This window comes from Ursus maritimus, unplaced genomic scaffold (genome assembly GCF_017311325.1).
Source record: "Ursus maritimus isolate PB19 unplaced genomic scaffold, ASM1731132v1 scaffold_27, whole genome shotgun sequence".
NCBI lineage: Eukaryota > Metazoa > Chordata > Mammalia > Carnivora > Ursidae > Ursus > Ursus maritimus.
The window spans coordinates 2,950,354-2,971,211 of NW_024425230.1; the positions used below are offsets into that span (position 1 = coordinate 2,950,354).

The 20,858-nt window shown below is 43.6% G+C and overlaps 2 pseudogenes; one reads left to right on the forward strand and one right to left on the reverse strand.

Moving 5' to 3' along the window:
- Positions 1–213: 213 nt before the first annotated feature.
- On the reverse strand, positions 214–1,307 carry LOC103677082 (annotated as a pseudogene).
- Positions 1,308–5,750: 4,443 nt separating this feature from the next.
- LOC103677111 lies at positions 5,751–6,807 on the forward strand (annotated as a pseudogene).
- The last annotated feature ends 14,051 nt before the right edge of the window (positions 6,808–20,858 follow it).

Below are 20,858 nucleotides of genomic sequence, written 5' to 3' on the forward strand. Positions count from 1 at the left end.
AAAGAGAAGAGAGAAGAGTCAAGAATAAGTTCCAGATTTTCACCTGGGGGGACAGGATGAATATAGGTACTAGCAACCAAGACTAGGAATACAAGGGGCCCCTGGCTGGCTCAGTTGATAGAGCATGTGACTCTTGATCTCAGCATTGTGAGTTCAAAGCCCACTTTGGTGTAGAAATTACTTAAAAATAAAATCTATTTTTTTCCTTTTTTTTCTTTTTCTCCTTTTTTTTTTTTAGAAACTGTTTATTTTCTATCAACCTTATTTCCATTTTGTTTGCTTTTGTGCAAGAGCAGCTAAGACCACTCAATGGTTGTTCCTACCCATTCAGTGGCCTAAGCGGTGGGAGCTGCAGACCAGTCTTTAGTGGCAGGCTGAGCACTCCAGTCTTCAGTAGGGAACTGCTGAATGGGCACAGAGGGCATCTGCACACCTTCAGACCAGTCTATGACTTCAGGTTGAACAGCAGTGAACTCAAGAGCTAGAGCAGTCCACTCACCTTAAAATTACTCCTTCATCGCAGCCTTTTAAGCAGTGGCCTGAGTTTCCTTTTCAATCTCTTCAGGATCTCTGTAGAAGTAGAGATCAGGCATGACCTCCCATGAGTGTTCAAGGGAAATGGTCCAACGTAAGCACGGACCTTCCTGGGCCAGCATCCACCACATCAGACCCACTGAGCGACTTCCCTTGTTGTTGCAAAGGATGACAATGTCCACATAGCACAGAGGAGAGTCTGTGTTACATAGAGTGCTGGTAGGCAGGTAAGATGACTCTGTGAGAGGCTGGTGATCAGCCCTGGGATCGGTAACCACCAGAAGTCTGGACTCCCAGAAGGCTGCTGGATCTTGTTAGTGAATGTTCCAGGAGTGAAGCAGCCAGCATAGGAGTGGCTCCAGTAGCAGCAGCAAACTTTAGCCCAGTTTGCTGGCCAGTATTCCTGGATGATATGACCTGACATCAGCTTGGTTTACAATAGCAGCAATGGCCCAAGCTGCCAGCAGAAGCTTCTCCCAGATTCTCCTGAGATTTATGATATAGATACCATCACTTTTCCATTTGTAGATGTACTGTTCCATTTGGAAGTCAAGGTTGGTGCCGCCTAAGTTGGTTCCTGCTGCAAGGAATTTGGGGATATCCTCCTCCTTCATTTGCAGGACATCAAGGGCTCCAGACATTGTGAACGTTTCCCTTTAAGTTATGACGGGAATGCAAAACAACATTGTATTGACCCCTCCCTGGGTAGTGTGGAAAGAAAAATAAAATCTAAAAAAAAAAAAAAAAGAAAGAAAGGAAGGAAGGAAGGAAGGAAGGAAGAAAGAAAAGAAAAAAGAAAAAGAAAAACAATGGGGCACCTGGGGGGCTCAGTCAGTTAAGTGCCTTCCTTCAGCTCGGTCATGATCTTGGGGTCCTGGGATCGAGCCCTGAATCAGGCTCCCTACTCAGCGGGAGCCTCCTTCTCCCTCTCCCTGCCCCACCCCCACCCCCAACTCATACTTTCTCGCGCTCTCTCTCTCTCAAATAAATAATCTTAAAAAATTTTTTTAACTAAAAAATTTTAAAAAGATAGGAATACAAGATAAACAAGGATGGCAATCAGGAACAAAAAGATTGAGTTTATTTGCAAACATGCTGAATTTGGAATATCTGCAATGATAGCCAGTTTAAGTGTCCAGTACAAATTTAACACACAAGGAAGAAGTCGGGAACTCTAGGAAGATGCCAAATGTGGAACATTGCTTAAATACCTAAAGAAAATATTTAGCACCACCACCCCACCCCCCACCTTGGGAAAGGCAACATATCCCCACTACCAAGAGCCAGGCCCACTACATTTTTCCTGCCCAAAGAATGGGACCCAGTGTCTTTGTATGCACAGTGGGCCAAGTTTAACTCAAGCAGCAGAAGACAGTCTGTCATCATCTGTGAAGGAGAGAAGGAAGAAGTTTTCATTATTTCTCCCTTTATTCCTGCCTCAGATATCCCTTTATAGAGTAAGTAAACCAGCAGTAAGTTAGAAAGGATGTGTTTGCAGCTCCTGTTAGCCAGGGCTCTATCTCAGGGATGGTTAGATACCGATTGTAAAGAAATCAGCAGGCAAGGCAGGGTGTTTGATGATTTCAAGCTTATCACTGAGATAGACCCCACAGTGACTCCTCTGAGCCAACAAGCGTGATGAACAAACATCCTTAAGCAATTTCATTCAAATTACCACTTGTTGAGAAAATAAAACTATATCTCCTAATTTTTATTGGTCCAAGTGAGAATCATTTAATGATTATAGAATGATGTGCTCCTAAGGGTCAGGTTTCCTGGGAAACAGGCTCTGAGAACCATCTGCAGGAGTTTGAATGGAAGTGCTCTCAGAAGCCACACTGTGAGAGGAAGAGAAGCAAGAAGGGGCAGATGGAGCAAGTGCACTGTGATGCCTCAGCACAGTCCACCTTTGAGGCAAGAGAGCCTGGATTTGTAGCCACCTATGGACCAGTCACTGGGTGCAAGTAGCCCCCAGGAAGCAGGTATGACTTAGACATGTCAATTTCCCAGTGGTTGTTTAGCTGAATAAACTGGCATGGGTATCTCTGGGGAAGAACAGGGTATGTCATTACCGTGTACTCTTGCCATGGTGTCACAGGGTCCTTTCTAGTGGGTACCCAGCCTCTCTTCTAGTCAATGGGGTTCATATTCAAGTTTCTAGACACACTAGCTGAAATATATAGCTGAAGACAAGCTTTCTTACTGAGTACTTTGCCTCTGAGAATAGATATACTATTTTTAAGAACGTCACAGTTTTTTTTCAGAGCAATCTCAACATAGAGAATGAAAACTGATGACCTTACATTCAATACAAGAATTCTTTTTATATGTTCTAAGCCAAGAAAAAGAAATCTATATATTACATGTATATGCCTACTAAAGTCTGTGTATATGTATATATGCACGTATGTGCCAATTTTGCCCTGATGAAAAATAAAGAGTGTTCCATTATGGCACCCTGTTTTGTTTTTTTTTAAGATTTTATTTATTTGACAGAAAGAGAGTGTGCACAGCAGAGGGAGAGGGAGAAGCAGACTCCTGGATGAGCAAGGAGCCCAATGGAGGACTTGATCCCAGGACCCTGGAATCATGACCTGAGTCAAAGGCAGACACTTAACAGACTGAGCCACCCAGGCACCATATGGCACCCCTGTTGAATCCCAGCTTATTTGTTACATTAACAAATTTCATTTGCTTCTTGCTCACTTCTCTTCCCTCTTCATCATTCTAGACCCCAATTTCTATTTGAGTCAACTTGCACCCATGACCATGTGCACGATGTATCACTCAGCAGACATCACTTTTTCTAAGAAAGGCACCCTTAATATTTGCCAGTGTGCTCCATAGGAATTATGACAATAATGCAAGGAAAACCAGAATCATAGATGATTACAAATGTATTTTAAATTATGCAAGAGTCTCAGTTAAATTTGAATTTCAGATCAACTATATAACTATAGTTATATATATGTATATATACATATATATTAGTGTAAGTATGCCCTATGCAATATTTGAGACATACACTAAAAATTATTTGTATTTTATTAATATAAATTCAAATTTACTGGACACCTTGTATATGTTTGTTTGTTTTCCTAACTCTGGCAAGCCTACTATACACAGTCAGTACACATTACTCCTCCACACTTCTTACTTTTACTTCTGCCCTTCAATTTTATCTGTCATTGAAATCCACATTGCCTTTCCTCCTTGCAGAGAAGTATTAGGATCATGGAAAATGCTGAAGCTAACAGACAAGGAGGCACATCTGGCTCTCCCATTTACATCATGGAAAAGTTGGGACCAAACTTCCTTCTCATCTTAAAAAAACAATCAAGTTTGTTCAGAAGTTTCAAACCATCACACATAGATATACGATACCAGTTTTTTCGTGATCCACTTTCATGGTACATCACAAAAAGAATCATCTCAAAATGCTAACACCTCAACCTTTATATAATTCACAGTTTTTACTACATTATCCCAAAATGCTGGGACTTAGAATAATTGTTGATGACTGTTCTCACGTTTTTGGGTCAACTGGTCAGTTCTGGCTTCTGGGCCAGACTCAGTCGAGCTTAGTTATGCTTCCCTGGGCAGTTGCTATCAGCAGGCTGCTCAGTGTGGGAGTGGTTGTGCTAGGAAGTGTCATTTGTCTGGGAGCGGGTAGGCTGTTGGCAGAGTGTAAGTGATGGAGACCTCTGTCTCCCATTACCCATTAGACTAGCTCAGGTTTGGCAGGGGTCCAAGAGAGAAGGAGGCAAGTTTCCATGAGGCGTTAGAGTCAGAACACGCCTTTATTTCCTCTGCATTCTATTAGCCAACACGTGTAAAAAACCAAACCAGATTCACAGAGGGGAAAATGGAGTCCATTTCCTGTTGGGAGAAGCTACAAAGGACATGGATACTGGATTTATTTTTCTAATCAATCTGCCCATCTTTAAATATATTATTTAAGGGCATCTGGGTGGCTCAGTTGGTTAAGTGTCTGACTTTGGCTGAGGTCATGATCCAGGGGTCCTGGGATCAAAAACCATGATGGGATCACTGGTCAGCAAGGAAGTCTGCTTCTCCCTCTCCCTCTGCCCCTGCATGTGTGCATGCTTTCTGTCTCTTTCTCAAATAAATAAACAAAATCTAAAAAATAAATAATAAAAACATTACTTAGGTGCAGGCATTTTGTGAGATAGAAAAAAGCTTTCTCAGGGAAAAAAGCCATGGATTGACTTACCTGGAACCTGGTCCAGAATAGTTACCTGTCATTATCACTTCAACATCAGAACGACCTCCTATGCCAAACTGAACAGCTCCAAACCACCTTTGTTAACTAGGTGATCCTTCATGACTTCCTGCACTTCAGAGCTTATGTGTTTATTAATAATGAAGCTGAAAAACAAAGTTCTTTCTTCACGCCTCCACCACATTCAATTGAACATCTACCCAAAGGGCTACTATTGTGCTTACATTGTCTGTGCTTTCATTAGGAAAAATGGAGAAGCGTGTCACTAGCTGTATTTGTCATATTGGTGGTACTTTGCCTCAGCATTTCAAAGGAACCATATCAAAGCTATTTTTCATGAGTATTGCCTGAAGTTCAGCTTTATTGGAAGTCATCCAAGTACTAGCGTGTAATATTTAGATGTATAACATTAAGCATCTGATGCTATTGCCTTTGAATTCCATACTTTACTCTAATTTTTTGCTGTTTTAACCCAACTCTTCATTTCCTTTGTGAAACCACTTAAATTTCTGAATGTGTCCTTGCTTCACTAGCCAGTGTATCTCTGCAAATAATACACTGGAGGTTTTGCTCTCTCACCTTCAACCACAGCAATAAAAGCAAATTCAGGTTGTACAACATTATGAAGTGACTTGTACTCTTTAATATGGCTACTTTTATGTTGGGTGAACTTCACCTTGATTTAAAAAAACTTTGAAAAGAAACCACAGATTCAGTATGCAAAACATAGTACTTCCAAGTAATATGAGAACAGACTCATTTGGTCTTCATTGTCTCAGACCACGTCCGTCCTCTCCACTTCACCTCAGCACTAGGTTGTGCCTTTTCTTGGTTAAAAAATAATCCAATAAAACTTGTTCCACTATCAGCAAATTAGGATTAAAAACAAATAATACAAGTTTCACTTAGTTTCACTGACACTGGCTTGATTTTAAATTACAATGATTGTGGCTAAGGTTTCAGTGGATTCAAGATGACAATATAGGAGTCAGCTGCTCTGCTCTCCATGACCCTGAAGATGCAGGAGTACCTGATCCTCAAGGTACTTCCTACCAAACACTGAATAAATGCCTTTGGGCTGCTCAAAAAAACATCGACCTGGAGATGAGTCACATCCTTATGGTGGTGTCCGAGCTGAAGAAGACCTTGAGCAGCTGCCCCGCCGAGAACTCCATGGTCAGCTTTCTAGATGACGCAGAGGAGAGGTTGAGCGTCCTCAAGAGGAAGGTGGTGGAGGCCATCCAGATGGAGGATGAGCTGTGCAAGCGCAGGATCGAGCAACTCAAGGAGTAGCAGCGACCAGCCCGCGGCAGACAGCTTGTGTAAGAGGAAGCGCATGGACCTGTTGCGCCGGGGCTACTAAAACGCGGCAGTGAAGCTGGTACGCCAGAGTGGCATGAAGAGCTGCCTGGAGTTTAGCCTAAGTATTCAGGAGTTCACTGAACTCATCCGGCAGAACTAGGGACGTGCCATTCGGATGCCATGAGACGTGCAAGAGAGCACTTTGGTCAGGCTTAAGGGAGCCAGCTGGCCAAGGTGCACCAGGTCATGGCCACGCTCGCCTTCCCGCCAGACACACACATCTGGCCCTCCAGGGACCTGCTAGACCCAGCCCGCTGGCAGATGCTGAGCCAGCAGCTCTGGCACAACTACTGGCTGTACCAGCTGGGGAAAAACTCTGTGTTCACCCTGTAGGCCGGCCTCTCGGCCATAAAGACATCACAGTGCTCCAAGGAGGACGTCAGCTCCAAGAGCCCTGATTGGCCTGTGTGCAGCCACTCCCTGAACTAGCAGCACAGCCCCTGCCCATGGCCCACTGCACCAATTCCCACCTGCTCTGCAAGATTTCGGGGGACGAGATGATTGTAAACAACCGGCCCCTGAGACTGCCCAACAGCTACAGCTACGGCTACAACTCTCTTGCCATTTGTCAAGATGACAAAGCCATTTGTCGAGAACCAAAGACGTGTTTCACTTGCGCCCTAGCCCTTGCGCCCCCGCCTGCCTGTGTTCCTGATTTCGGCGACTAAAGATCACTGAGCGGCAACAGGTACTCCTAGGAAGAAAGGAGTGGGATGCTGCACATCTGTGCTTGGAGACAGTGTTTCCGCTGGTAGGATTCCGAAACACCTGTGAGCTACTTCACGCCTTCCCTTGAAGAGAGACTTTCACGCCCCAGGAGCTTCAGCCGCTTTGGAAACAGGAGTCAGTTATTTCCTGCTCCCTCGGCCTTGGTGTCCTCTCTCCCTCGGTCCCTCCCTCCCACCTCCCAGCAGCAGGGAGGGGCGGCAGCCACAGCCCCACTAGCCTGCGGGGGTGGAGGCACCGCGCGGGGTTGTGGTCTCAGAACCCTGCCTGTAGGGCTGGCTTAGGGTGTGCTAGGTCCAACGTCCTGTCGTTCGTGCCACCTTATTTCCTGCTTGAGAATGTATTCACGTGGAAATCCACAGGACCGAGGTCTGCAGAGGGCTTTCCAATGGCTCCACAACTGCAGATCTAATGCCTCTCCTTACAGAAACGAGTAGTTCAGTTGAAATAACCACCGATGACTTTTCAAATCAAATGAATCATTGCAGTTTATGCAAAACCATACCGTAGAGGCGCGTATTTACCACTTATTTTCACATATTGATGTTGACTAGCTAATAAACGGTAAATATAAAACATGTTAATTAAAGGGTTTTCTGTTTAAAAAAAATAAATCGCAGTAACTGTAAAAAAAAAAAAAAGTTCCGGATGAAATGCTTCTATTTTCTCAGATGTGTAAGCATGCACTGTAGTTGAAAAATCACCCTTAGAGTTTGCACGCTGTGACGTGGTACCTATAGTCTGCAGCTCACACTGCAAGCAACTCATCCCCAACTCCTGAACTGACCCATATCTACTCACCTAGAGAAGCCCCTGATGACACATGGGGTTGTTGGGTGTCAAGTTTCTATCAAAATTCCTAAATATATACCCTCCATTTCCACACTTACAACCTTACTCGTAGCAACAAAGAGTTAACAGACTTTGAGTAGAACTTGACAGATGGGGTTTTGAAACTCTAATTTAAATAAACTGCTCTGTAAATACCTTAGTAGGTCTCTTTGCTGCAGGAATTCTCAGTCTTTACCATATTAACAAATGTTGGGAATTTGCAAGAGAAAAATAGAGCATGCAGAATCTCTCACATTTCAGCATCTCTCACATTTATTCAACCCCAGAATTTTATTTTTCACTGAGCAGCTGACACTACTAAGTCTTTTGTGCAACAGTCATTGGAAAGGAACACGTAATCATGTGCAACACAGACATGGAGTCCAGAAGCCCCTGCTCGCTTCTGCTCTCTCCAGGCAAGCCAACTTTGTTCCAAAAGAGAAAATGGAAAAAAGCTACTGCCACCGAGTGTTTCAAAATTGACTAGAAGTTTGTCTGAGTTTCATTTGTGTGTTCAATCCAGCCAGTCATATATACAGACACCACTGGCTTCTCCATTTGTGAGTAGGACGGATTTTTTTCTGGTTGCTTGAATTATGTATTCCCTCCTTGGTGATCCCAACAAAGTAACATAATTTTCTCTGTCTGTGGTATGCCACTTACACGCACTTAGTTTTGCCTGTGTCACTTGATTAAATTGAACATCCTTGCTATCTCTCTCTACACATTATAGCAATGGTAAACACGTGAAAGCCCCTTTCACAGACTTATGTATAAAAAGCAATGTCCTTAATAAGAACCATTGGATTTAATAAAATAAAAAACAGTGAAAGCCCTCAATATTAGTAATGAGTGGAAGCCAAGCTGAGGACAAAGCACAAGATGACACCCCACAAACCCCTCCCGCCCACTCCTGGATGGGATGTGTGTGACATTCCTCCAGGAACCTCCCAACTGTCTCCATGTTAATGCCTTGCTAGAGGGAAAAAACACCTTTCACTTGACAATGGCAAAGCCTCTGGTATCCTGTGAGTCTTTTTTAACGTATGAAAATCCTTTTGAAACCTCCCTTTTCCTAACCTCTCCCAACTCCCAGGTATATAATCAGCCACCCCTCACAACCCCAGAGCAGCAGCTCTTTCTGCCTACGGGTCCTATCCCTGTGCTTTAATAAAACCACCATTTTGCACTAAAGACATCTCAAGAATTCTTTCTTGGCCATCAGCTCTAGAACTCACCCCACCAAACCTCACCTGTATTCTAAAACTACACCGTTATGAAAACTTTACACTGCAAACGAGAGCTGAAGAGTAGAAGGATGAAGGGCTTTGTGCAGAACTGAGCCTGCACCCTGGAACTCAAGTATCTTGAGGTGTTATAGTTTCTCAAAGAGCTATAATGATTTATAACAAAATATAATAATCATTTTACATTTCCAAGTTGGTCATATTTCGTTTCATATGTACTTTCTCCCTTCTGACAGTTTCCAGGTACTTGGCAATTTAATAAAGTTTGATAATATTTAGCAAAATATCCTACAGCTTGACAAGCATCATACATTTTCATAATAAAGTACTTGTTTCCAATTTAAATTGCTGTTGTTTACTTATTGAATGTAAGTTGTCCACTGTTGGGGCATCAGTCCCACAAAATTTAAAATGTCTTGGACATAAATGCTGCAATATGGGGTTTCATTTGAAGAGGAAAATTACCCAGAACAGGCCCAGGCCAGCAGGCCCCAAAAGATGGATAGTCACTAGTAATACTGAGAGATAACCAGAAGCCCCGCTTGAGCAAGAAATAACCAGCCCTTTCTGCTTCTGTAAATAGGCTTCCCGCCACAAGTTCCCTGCACTGCCCTAATCACTGTTCCCACCTAAAGCAACCCCTCCCAGTTTAAACCCACCTACCAGCAGTCAGCACAGCCCTTGGAACCTGACCGCCAGCACTGCCCTATTAAAGCTCTATAAGCCCGCTACCTGGGGCCCAGAATTTTGAGTGCGAGCTCCTCTGGGTCCACCCGCGTAAAATAAACCCGAGTTCTCGTACTTCTCCAAGTGTCACTTGGTTTCTCACCAGTCTGATTTTTATTTTCCACAACACATTCACTTCATCTATTCATTACTTTATTCACTCAGTCATCATTGAACTGAAATCAACAAATCTAATCAACATTTTGAATGCCCATTGTATGCCTGGTGTAAGAGATACAACCAGGTTTGAAAAGGCATAATCCCACCACAAAGCATCTCAGTTTAGTCGGAAGACAGGTATATAAGGGAGGTGACCCTGAGCCCAGCATGGGTGCCAGGTGACTAGAATGCCAGAGAACATTTCATACAAGAGTATGGCCTGAAATGAGTCTCAAAGGCTGTAGGAGGCATTTCGTCACGCAAAAGGCAAAGGAAAGGACAACAAAGCAGAAAAGACTACAGGGCACAGGGATGAGCGAAGACACAGTGGGCACCCACTTGTGGGAACTGTAAGAAAATCTATGTTGCTGACATGAAAGGCAAAACCAAAGCAAAGTTGTGGGCCAGTCCACAAAGGGCAAGGGTCTTGGGCACCATGTAGGCTTAATTCTAGGCTGGGGCATTCTTGGGTCACCATATCCCAGAGCAAGATTGATTTACCTTCTACCTCACAGGGTCTGCTTTGGACCTGAGATGGGGCTGCATGCCAAGGTGGGGTAGCAGGTGGCATTCCCCTGGCTTTACAGGTAAGTAATGCTCTGTCTTGGAGAGGTCTGGCAATTGTCCATGGTCAGTTCCATCATCAGTCAGTCCAGGCCTTGGCCCAGCCCTGCCCTGTCTGTTCACTAGCCTCGCCCAGAGGGAAAGATGCTCAAGCCACAGTTGTGTGACGTGTGTCAGGTCTTTTTCCCTTTGCTCAACTTTTCCATCACTGTCTCTGTAAAATATCCCACACATGGCAGAGCGCTTTCCATCAAAGTTCCTTTTTAAGATGCCGGTCACCATGCAAACCTTTAGTGATAGAAAGCCATGCACAAGGTGAATTTTTATACCTTTTTATTCAAAGGCAGAGCTATGGGTGAACCCAGTCAGTAAAAGGTTTATGGCAAGAAAAAAAGAAAATTGAAAGTCTCAGAAGCTACAAGGCCAGGCCTCCCAGAAAACTGAATTGCCTTTGTCAAAAAGCTAAACCCATGACTCCATACAAATATAGAACAGACACGTGTCAGAGCTTTATCTACCCAACAGTGACTGGTCCAGCAGGACAGCAAGACTGGTTCAAAGAGAGTTCGTGGAATGAGGTCTAGAGCATTACTCAAGAAGGAAGAAGGAAAAGAGCCACTGAGGTAAGTTTGCCAAGTTAGAGACAAATGGGACAAAGGAAAAAAAGAATGCTAAAGACACGTATATGATCTTCTTCCCTGGACACAATGGTTTGCATGTCTTCTGACCAAATATAAGTTTACTGATAACCTTTCAGGATGTAGACTGTGCTGGGGAATCTAAAATGGCCCCAGAACTTCTCACTGTAATCCCCCCACTGTAATCTCACTGTAATCCTCACTGTAATCCCCTTAATTTCATTAAGGTTACTAATCCTGGGGGGATTACAACCATGATGAAATAGCACATGGTTATCTTACCTCACATGGCAAATGGGAATGTGCACATTTCATTAAGGTTACTAATTAGTTGACTCTGAGTTCATCAAAAGGGAGACTGCCCAGGTGGGCCTCAACTAATCACATGCTTTCTCAAAAGCAGAGAATTTTCTACAGCTAGTAGCAGAAGGGGAAATCAGAGTGGGGGATTTATGAGAAGAGGTTCTAGGTTGCTGAGATGCAGGGAGCCATGTGGCAAGGACCCAAAAGTAGCTTGTAGGAGTTAAGAGTGTTCCGGGCTGATGACCAGCAAGGAAATGGAACCTCAGTCCTACAACCTCAGGAATCTACCAACGATCTAGATATTACTAAAAACCAAAAGCGAATAAGCAATCTATTGACTATTATAAACAATAGTCAACTGAAGGAGTATAAGAAGTGCAAGAAGAATCTATCTCATAATCCATTCATACCCTTTCTCATAGTCTTCCAAATCCTACAATCTCTGCTCCATCCCAAGAAGAAAGGGTAGGCAGGGAGGGCATCCTACCAGCAAATCAGCAAGCCTGTGTTCTTCCAACATGTTTTCCAACATGTTTCACCTGACCTACACAATAGGAGATATACTTTAACAGTGAAACCCATGTGAACACACACATACCCGTGACTTTTTAAAGTTTCATGGAAAACCCTGCCAACACCTTGATCCCAGACTTCTAGTCTCCAAAACTATAAGATCATAAATTTCCATTGTTAAGCCACCCACTCACTCTGTGGTACTTTGTTATGGCAAACCTAACAAATGAATGTGTGATATACTTCAATATTTTCTAGTCTGTTCCATTTCTTCCTTTTTTAATGCTGTTTAGGACAAAATTGATTTCACAAGGGTAAATAAACCACACTCACAGCTTGAAGAACTGAGAAAACTCTACAGTCCTTTCATTTTCTACCCCAGAATAAGACATATGTTACCAATAGGTTCAGAAATGAAAGATATAGATATAGATAGATATAGATATAGATATAGATATAGATATAGATATAGATATAGATATATGGAGAGAGAGAGAGTGTGTGTGTACAGGGAATTGCCTTGAGTGATAGGATATATATGTAATGCCTTTAATTGGGGGAAATTAACTTCTCCAATCATCCCTGACAGGAACATGTGATACTACTACTGCTCTTTGAAGAAGGGAGAATGCATGAACTTGAGATTAAGGAGAGGAAAGCACTATTTTTAGTTCTTTCTGAAGCTATGGTTAGTCCCATTCTCAGAATCGGTCTTGATTATTTCCATGTAATACTGCAAAAAGGAAAACAAGGAATGGGCCTTGAGTTTTGATGCTATCCGTCCTGGAAAATTTGAGAAAGAGTAATACATCTAGAACTTGGAGAAATCACTTCTCTACCAAACAGACAAGAAATAATACCAAGCCTAACTCAGGGTATGAATGGATTATGAGATAGATTCTTCTTGCACTTCTTATACTCCTTCAGTTGACTATTGTTTGTTTGCTTTTGGTTTGTAGCATTTCTAAGAGTAGGGCACTGTCAAAATCACAAAGTCTTGCTCTTCAAAGAGTTGGAAAACTAAAAGTTTGGAGGAAATATCATCATCATCACCATCACCACCACCACCACCATCATCACTGTCGTCATTATTATCATCATCATTATATACTGGCAAGAATTATAATAGGAACAAGTTCATGTATAAGTAATTTCACAGCTTACTAAACAGTTCCTATAAATAGCATTTCAAGGACTATTGGATCTTTCATGAATCAGGTGTTGGTGCACAAAGGGGCCAGGCCTGGAGTGGGGTGAAGGTCTATCCTCTGGAGGCAGATGGAAGGGGGCAGGGCCATATGGTATCTCCCATGGGTCCCTGCTTCTCAAGATTTCATTTATTCTCCATCAGGTTACAGTGAGGAGTAAGTATGTTGATCTCATCAAGTCCTTAGAATAGTGCCTGCTGTACTGTCTCTGCCTCAGGGATGTTGGTCCTTATTTGAACACAAAACACCTGGGGATTTTGTGAAAATGCAGAATCTGACTCAGGGCCTGGAGCAGGGCCCAAGGTTCTACTTTTTTATAAGCTCCCAGGTTGTACTGATGATGCTGTCCACTGGCCCCATTTTGTGAACCAAGGATCAAAAACGTGCAAAGAAATGGCTTATCGGAGTCTAGAAGAGGTTAGTATGGTTAATCATTTTTAAACATCTCTGTTTGTGTGTATAATACATATAATTAAATATATTATTATTTTAAAATAAATATAACTAATATATAATTAATACATAATTATTTATAAAAATATATAAATAAACGTGTGTGTGTGTGTGTGTGTGTGTGTGTATAAGACTCAGCCATGATGCCATAGTCAGTAACAGGAAATACGAACCAAGCACCGGGTCATACTCTCTGGGCAGGCAGCTGGAAGAAATGCAATGCAAAGCATCTGGTGTTTAAAGCAGCTAGTCAACACTGTAATTAAAGGGGAATTGCCAACAGTAAACACCAGGGCCTGCCAGTCCACACAACGACCCAATCACAGCTTCTGCCCAGCTGGTGAAGCTCAGAGATCCTTAATTAAATGGTTTCTGCTCCGCTGGGGGACCCCGGTGAACCCTGCTTGGGATGTCCCATGGCAACTACGCCTGGACCCTCCATCCACATCTTTTCAAAAGAGCAACTGAGATTTCAGAAACCTTCACAACTACTCACCTCTAGTTCTGTCATCCTCACTAACCAAAATGTTTTCCTCCCCAGATCTTTTCTTGACCTTGTTCCATCCCCAGAATTCGGTGGGATATGCTTCAGGAAGCGTAAGACTCTCCAGTGGCACCATTTTTCCACATCACACTACTGATACTCTCACTCTGGAAGGCAGAAAACGGATGTCAAAACAAGACCGACCTGGGCTCCTGTCCTCTACCTAACATCCAGCATGTGGCTTTAGATGAACTTCTGCTCCTTCAGATTCTTTATCTCTAAGTTGACCAGAGCAACAATTCTAGCTCATCTTGAACTCACGAATCCAGCCTTCCCATCATGTCACTGGAACCCCATTCCCTGAGCCCCCAGCCCTTTGCACACCTTCTGTGCCGTCCTCCAACCCCCCACATCCCCACCACCAGCACAGCCCTTAGGAGCCTCTTCTAGGAGAATGCAGTCCAACTGGGCTCCTAGGGACAATGAAAAAGAGAGAAAGCTGCTGGACCTCACTAGTAAGCTGAAAACTGAGAGTTAAAAGCCCAGCAAGAGAACTCAGAAGTGTTATAAACAGAGAAGGATGTGGTCAGAACATTTTCTAAATGGGTGGACCTCTGTTAGATATAAAATTCTAATGGGGTTTATAACCCTAAAACATGAAATGTTTCAGAGTCAATATTGAAAAAGCAGTTTTACACCAACAAAAATAGCAATGCTTCAGTATTTTAAAGTAGCACAGTATATTAGAATACCAGCCTGTCCCCTCACCCCCCAAAAACTGGCACTACAGAGATAACTTGATACCCAAATGAAAGTGGACAGAAAGTGGGTCAGGGTGTCTGCAGAAAACTGCTTCTCTGGAGGAAAGCTGGGGAGGACCAGGCAGAGTGGAGGAAAGGGCCCCACACTCCCCTAACCCCTCCCACCCAGCCGGGGCACCCACAAGAAGCCTCCCTACTGACTTTCCTTTCTTTCATTCTTTCTTTAATACATTGGTTGCAGCTTGGATTCAAGTTTCCTCAGACACAGACATCCCTGTTTCCAACACCCTCCTGGTGTTTTATAGAGACTTCATCTATATTAGTCAGGGTTCTCTGGAGAAGCAGAGCCAATATGATTTATATACATACAGAAAGAGATGTCATATGAGGGATTGGCTTATGTGATTATGGAGGCAAAGAAGTCCCACAGTCTGCTGTCTGCAAGGTGGAGGCCCAGGAAAGCTGGTGCTGTGGTTCCAGGCGAGACTGAACACCAAGAACCAGGAGCACTGATGCCTGAGGGCAGGAGAAGACCCATGTCCCAGCTTAGGCAGGCAGAATATTCCTCCTTCCTCTGCCTTTTTGTTCTATCCCAGCCGCCAAAGGATTGGATTATACCTACTCTGCTTTGGTGAGGACAATCTCCTTCACTCAGTAAATTCAACGCCAATTCAAATGTTAATCTCTTCAAGAGATACCCTCACAGATGAACCCAGAAATAATGTTTTGCCAGCTATCTGGACACACCTTAGCCCAGTCAAGTTGCATAAAATTAACCATTATACCAGCCAAGTCACATCTCAGGGAGAAACTCCCATTCTGAGAAGTTCTTCTATTAAAACATGTCAGGCATTTGGGAAAGTAATTTGATGTAAAAGTACCCAAAATTTAAAGACTAATATTTAAAAACAAAACAAAATAAAACAAAACAAACAAAAATGTCAGGCTTGATGCTGTAACCATTACTGTCACCCAGGGATTGTAAAATTCTAAAAGTCCAATAAAACCAAACAGGTTGTCCTCTCCACATCAAGGTAGGAGGTGCTGGAGCTTTGCCTGGCTCCAAATCTTGTGTCAGAGGAAGACAATACTCCAACCAGGTGCAGACTTGCCCTAGGTCCCCATGCCAACAGGTAAGAATCCTCTGATAACCCTCCTCAAGGAACTCAGAGATGCCAACAGCATGGGGAAAACCTCGCATGACCCATCAATATATGTTTAAGAATACAGCTGGAGTCTGAAGATGCGTCATGATAGAGCCTCTGATGTCACCTGGGGACTGCGGCCACATTCCGGCCACGCAGTCCTGCCATGATGCCCACCAAGTTGTAAGTTCTTCCTGATGACCAGGAACTGAATTCCATGAGTTACTATAATTCACTTGTCATAAAATCATTAGCAAAAGTGGCACATGGTCATGATAGACAGGGAAAAAAACCTGTAAAAATTATTTAAGAGGTCATGTTATGGATAGGGTTAGTGTTTAAACCCCGATGCCAGGACATTTCTGGCTAAATGTTTCAGATATTAGAGCGAGTATCAAAGTTGAGTTTTAGTAGCTTTAATTTGAAAGATTACACATAAAAAAACACCATAACTCAGTGATATTTTAAAATTATTTTATGTTTTATTAGTTTTGCTCGGATCAGTAGACACTTATGAAATAGTACATGTAAATGGAAGACCGATGCTTACCTAGTCTATGAGCACTACTGGGCAGGCAGCCCCGGGGCCTCTGCCCAAGACTGGGAAAGGTGATGCTGGGTGAGGAACAGCTGACTACTAGAAGCATTAGGGTGGATCTGTCAACCTTTCTGGATCCAAGCCACTTCAAACAAATAGGAGTTTATTTCCTCAAATAAAAATGAAAGATGAGATACTGAGACTCCTGAGGGAATTAAAACTCTAAAAGACAAACTCCGGACATTTATATTGTTGAATTGCTTAACTATATTAATCTCCAGGCCAATGTGACATATTATCCTCAATTGCTATAAAACTCTGCGTTTATCACTAAACACGTTTCCCAATAAACTCACTGGACTAAATACATATATCTTGGTACCATGATGCTATAATGCATCAAATATAAACAAAACTGGGGAAAATTAGGAGATGCTCTTTTTCTTTTTGCATGAACGATCAAAGCTCAACCTTGTATAGCATTACATTTCATTTGTAAATGTCCAAATGACAACTCTTCCTTGTCTTCATGACTGCGCCTCGTGCTGCACAGAACATTGTGTTGTTATTTGGAGGATGTCGAGTTTAATTTTTATGCAAAGAAATTGCCCACGGGACAGTCACAGGTTTTCAGGGAAATGGTATCATGACACACATGAGTTGCACATTTAGAACGCCAGTGAACATTCTTCAGGATCTTTAACAAATGGTCAAGTCATCAGGATATCAAACCCTCCAGCTGTTTTCCTGGACTCTTACAGAATTCCCAGAGCCAGAATAGATCCCATCCTCACTTTATAAATCCTCCCACTGTACATGCTGGCTTTGGATTAGAGTAGTTTTTTGGCTGAGGGTGTAATGTTATTAGAAATAAATTTAATTAGAACATCTTTGTGTCTAACCTACCAAATACACTGTGTGAAATTTAATTCATTTTCCACATCAATGTTAGAATTCTCTTTACAAATTAAGTGGCTGAAAATGTAGGGGTAAAGGTGAGCTCACAGTGGACTGGCTGTATATTTTCCTGCCTAAATAAAATTCAAAGAAGGAGGCCCATGTTTTAAAAGTCTAGGCTTTGTTCTCTGTCTTACTTGCTGCTGGCCCTGTCCTTCCGTCCCTGTGTGATACCTGGATTTTCAGGGGCATCCTCATCCTCGGCCCTTTCCATGACCACAGCGCTCCTTCATTTGTGGGGAACCCATTTGCTTCTGTGACAGCTGATTAGCCTATACTTCAGCCTTGCTCTTCCTAAATGCCTCAAGTGTTTGATGATTGACTGTTAGGTTTGGACACAGAGCACGCTCACCTTTGTATCAAATATAAATCTGGAAGAAGAGATTTTTCATTATGAGATTTTCCAATAAAAACAGAACAATGGATTTGGTAAAGGCTACCATTCAGGCAGTCATTGAGACGAGGGTGATTTTATTTTAGCAACATTAACTGCTTTGGAAAATACCTAAAATAGGGCCAGATATATGATAAAAAATCGCATGTTTATATAAAGTCCAGGAAAGAAATACAAATGGAAAGCAAAGGAGTGTTCTGGGGTTAAGCCAAATGCTTTCTAGTGAGCATTTACTCCAGAAGAGTTCACGACTAGCTGAAGTCAAGATGTGACTGCAGTGTCTCAATTTGACGTTTCTAACCAATCTTCCTGTCAGGTAATTTTCGCTGCAGGCTGTGTATGCACCACTAGATGGCACTGTTGTCTATGACACACTCCATACCTCTGCATGTTTTGCCTTCCTGGGGGCGGGGGGGGGGGGGGGGGGGGTTGGTGCACAGAGAAATCCCAGTTTACCCACACGCGCTGTCCTGCGCTCAACACGGAAGACAGCACAATGTCTCTTCACCTTCAAATCGTGTCCCACCTGTCAGAGGCCTTCAGCAGAGCTCAGTACCCTCTGCAGCCCTCCCCAGGGCCTGGAAGATGGATGGACAGCAAACACCAGCTCAGGCTGATTCACAAGATGTACAAAAGGCATGGAGTGTGCAAGCTGAACCAACCGGAACATCAAAGAGAGGATCCAATTCAAAAGAGAACATTGAAAGTTGTTCCAGAGAGAAGCAGGGCAAGAGGCAATGCCGAGTTTGTGAGCGGTAGGTGCCTCGTGAAGGATGCGTTTAGCTGAAGGAGAGAAGTCTAGGGGAGCACAGCCTCAGAGTCTAGGGCCTGAGACAGGGTGACCAGAGGCGGCAGCGTCCAGGGATGCTAGCAGGCTGCGTGGGCAGGGGGGGCGTGGAGCAGTTATGTTACACTCTCCTGGGGCCACAGGTAAAACACAGTATATGAAACGCAGAGTTGAGGCCAGATTCTCTCCCCAGTTATGACCCTGGCTATGAACACTGTGTCTCACCCTCTGTGGCATTTGTGCAAAGGCGAAGTGGAAAAGAGACGCAGGGTAGACAGGATCATGGGCCCTGAGGAGTGAGTGAGGGGACAGACACCAAACAGGTAAGACTATAGGCAGGATGGGCAATGACCTCAACTGTTTTCTCGAGTGGGAATGTTGCTATGAAATATGAACCACTTTTCCAGGAATGTTAACATCAGCAGCTTTGAATAGCACCTCGGGCGCTGCTCAGACATACGGACCGCTGTCCTGGCTCCTATATCAGGTGGGATTTAGTTATTCCTGGAAGATGTGCCAAAGGGTGCGAGCTGAAGGAGAAGGTGGTGGGGGGTTGAGGGTACCCTCCATCAGAGACCTCACTCTGGGTCAGTTCTGGGATTTATTAGCCTGCAGTGACAGCCCGCCAGAGGTGCGGGGAAGCCTCCTCTGGCACACGGTGTGTGCCCACATGGACTGTATAGCTCTGTGCTCTGCTACAGTTTGGGAACAGGACAGCTAGTATATCACGTATGTGACAACCCGCCGTACACCAGGACAATCCCCCTTTCAGACAGGGAAACAAGAGGGTTCTATGAAGGACTTTCAGCACATGCCTCTGGAGTGGAGCAGAGTACGTTTCCGTTTTGGCAGCCTGTAGACCGCAAAGCACAACCCTAGCCTTCAGTGGAGTTCAGGGCTGACGTGGTGACTTCAGGCATTCACTCTCCACCCTTCCAATGTCTACAACATGCAGGTACCCTGAAGGCCAAATGAGCAATTGTACTATTATTTTAAGAACTAAAATTTCCCAAAGCCCCAAACACTTTGAGAACTTTCAAAGAAAGCTATTTTTGTCCTTTAAAGTTTTGGCCAATATTTTACCTTCTCCATGAATCGTCCATTCTTGCATAGGTTAGTACTTCCCAGGTAACCAAGAGAAAGGCACATTCATGGTGCAAAGGACATGGGCTGACTATGCTGGGGGTGAGTGGAGCCCCTGAGAGACTGTCGGGAATCACATGCTTCCATGGGGAGCCCTGAAGACACGTGGGTGTGCGATAAGACCTCATCTCATTGTCTTTTCCCTCTACTCCCACATTCTCAGCTCTTTGTTGAAAACTGAACTCCAGGCTTCAGAGCCAAATTGTCACTGGAAGACAGAGTTTGGGATAAAGAGGAACAGTAGTTTCATTGCTTTGCGAGGCAAGGAGGCTGCAGCAGGGTTACAGCCCTCGAAAAACTACAAGCTTGCCTGGAGGAGGGGGCTGGGTTGAGGGGGAGGAAGGGTATAGGGAAATACAGGATCTAGCTGGTTTAGACGGGAATTATGTACTTGCTGCTGGCCTCCCTTGTCATTCTTTAGGGCGGTACTGGGTTCCTGAAACAAAAGTCTGAGAAGGGAGGAGGGGAGGTTTGCAGAAGAGAAAGATAAAGGTTATTTTAAAATTGAACTTCCTGGAGCATTAGTGCAGCCATGTTGATTTTTGTTCAACTATATGCTTTTAAGTAGTTTCAAGCTCGCTGAGAAGGTCTGCTATTGGTGTGGAAATGGTATCTTCATACCTCTGTAGATTACAGCCAACTTTATACATGAATAAGGCAATGTGGGACGCCTGTGGGTTAACATCTGCCTTTGGCTCAGGTCATGATCCCAGAGTCCTGCCACCGGGCTCCCTGCTGGGGGGTATCTGTTTCTCCCTCTCCCCTTGCCCCTCCCCCCTGCTCGTGCACACACAAACTTTCTCTCTCAAATAAACAAATAAAATCTTAAAAAAAAAAAAAAGACAATGTGTGCTTCCTTTATAAAATAAAGTAATTGCCTTCTTTTTCTATTGTCTAATTCAAATTCATACGGCAGGAATTTTAAATTTGTGAAATTAATCATAAATGCTCTCTAACAACCTCTTTTCTTCCTACTTAGCCTTAGAATTCAAGAACTAGGGGGTATTAGTCCCCCAGCAGGTGGTCGTTACTGTGTTCTTCCACTGCTCCATGCTCACGTGTGAGTGCTGCCTGGGCACAAGGAAGGACCCTGTCCAGATGAGGTTCGCATGCTACGCAGTGTGTATTAGATCGGAAACTGA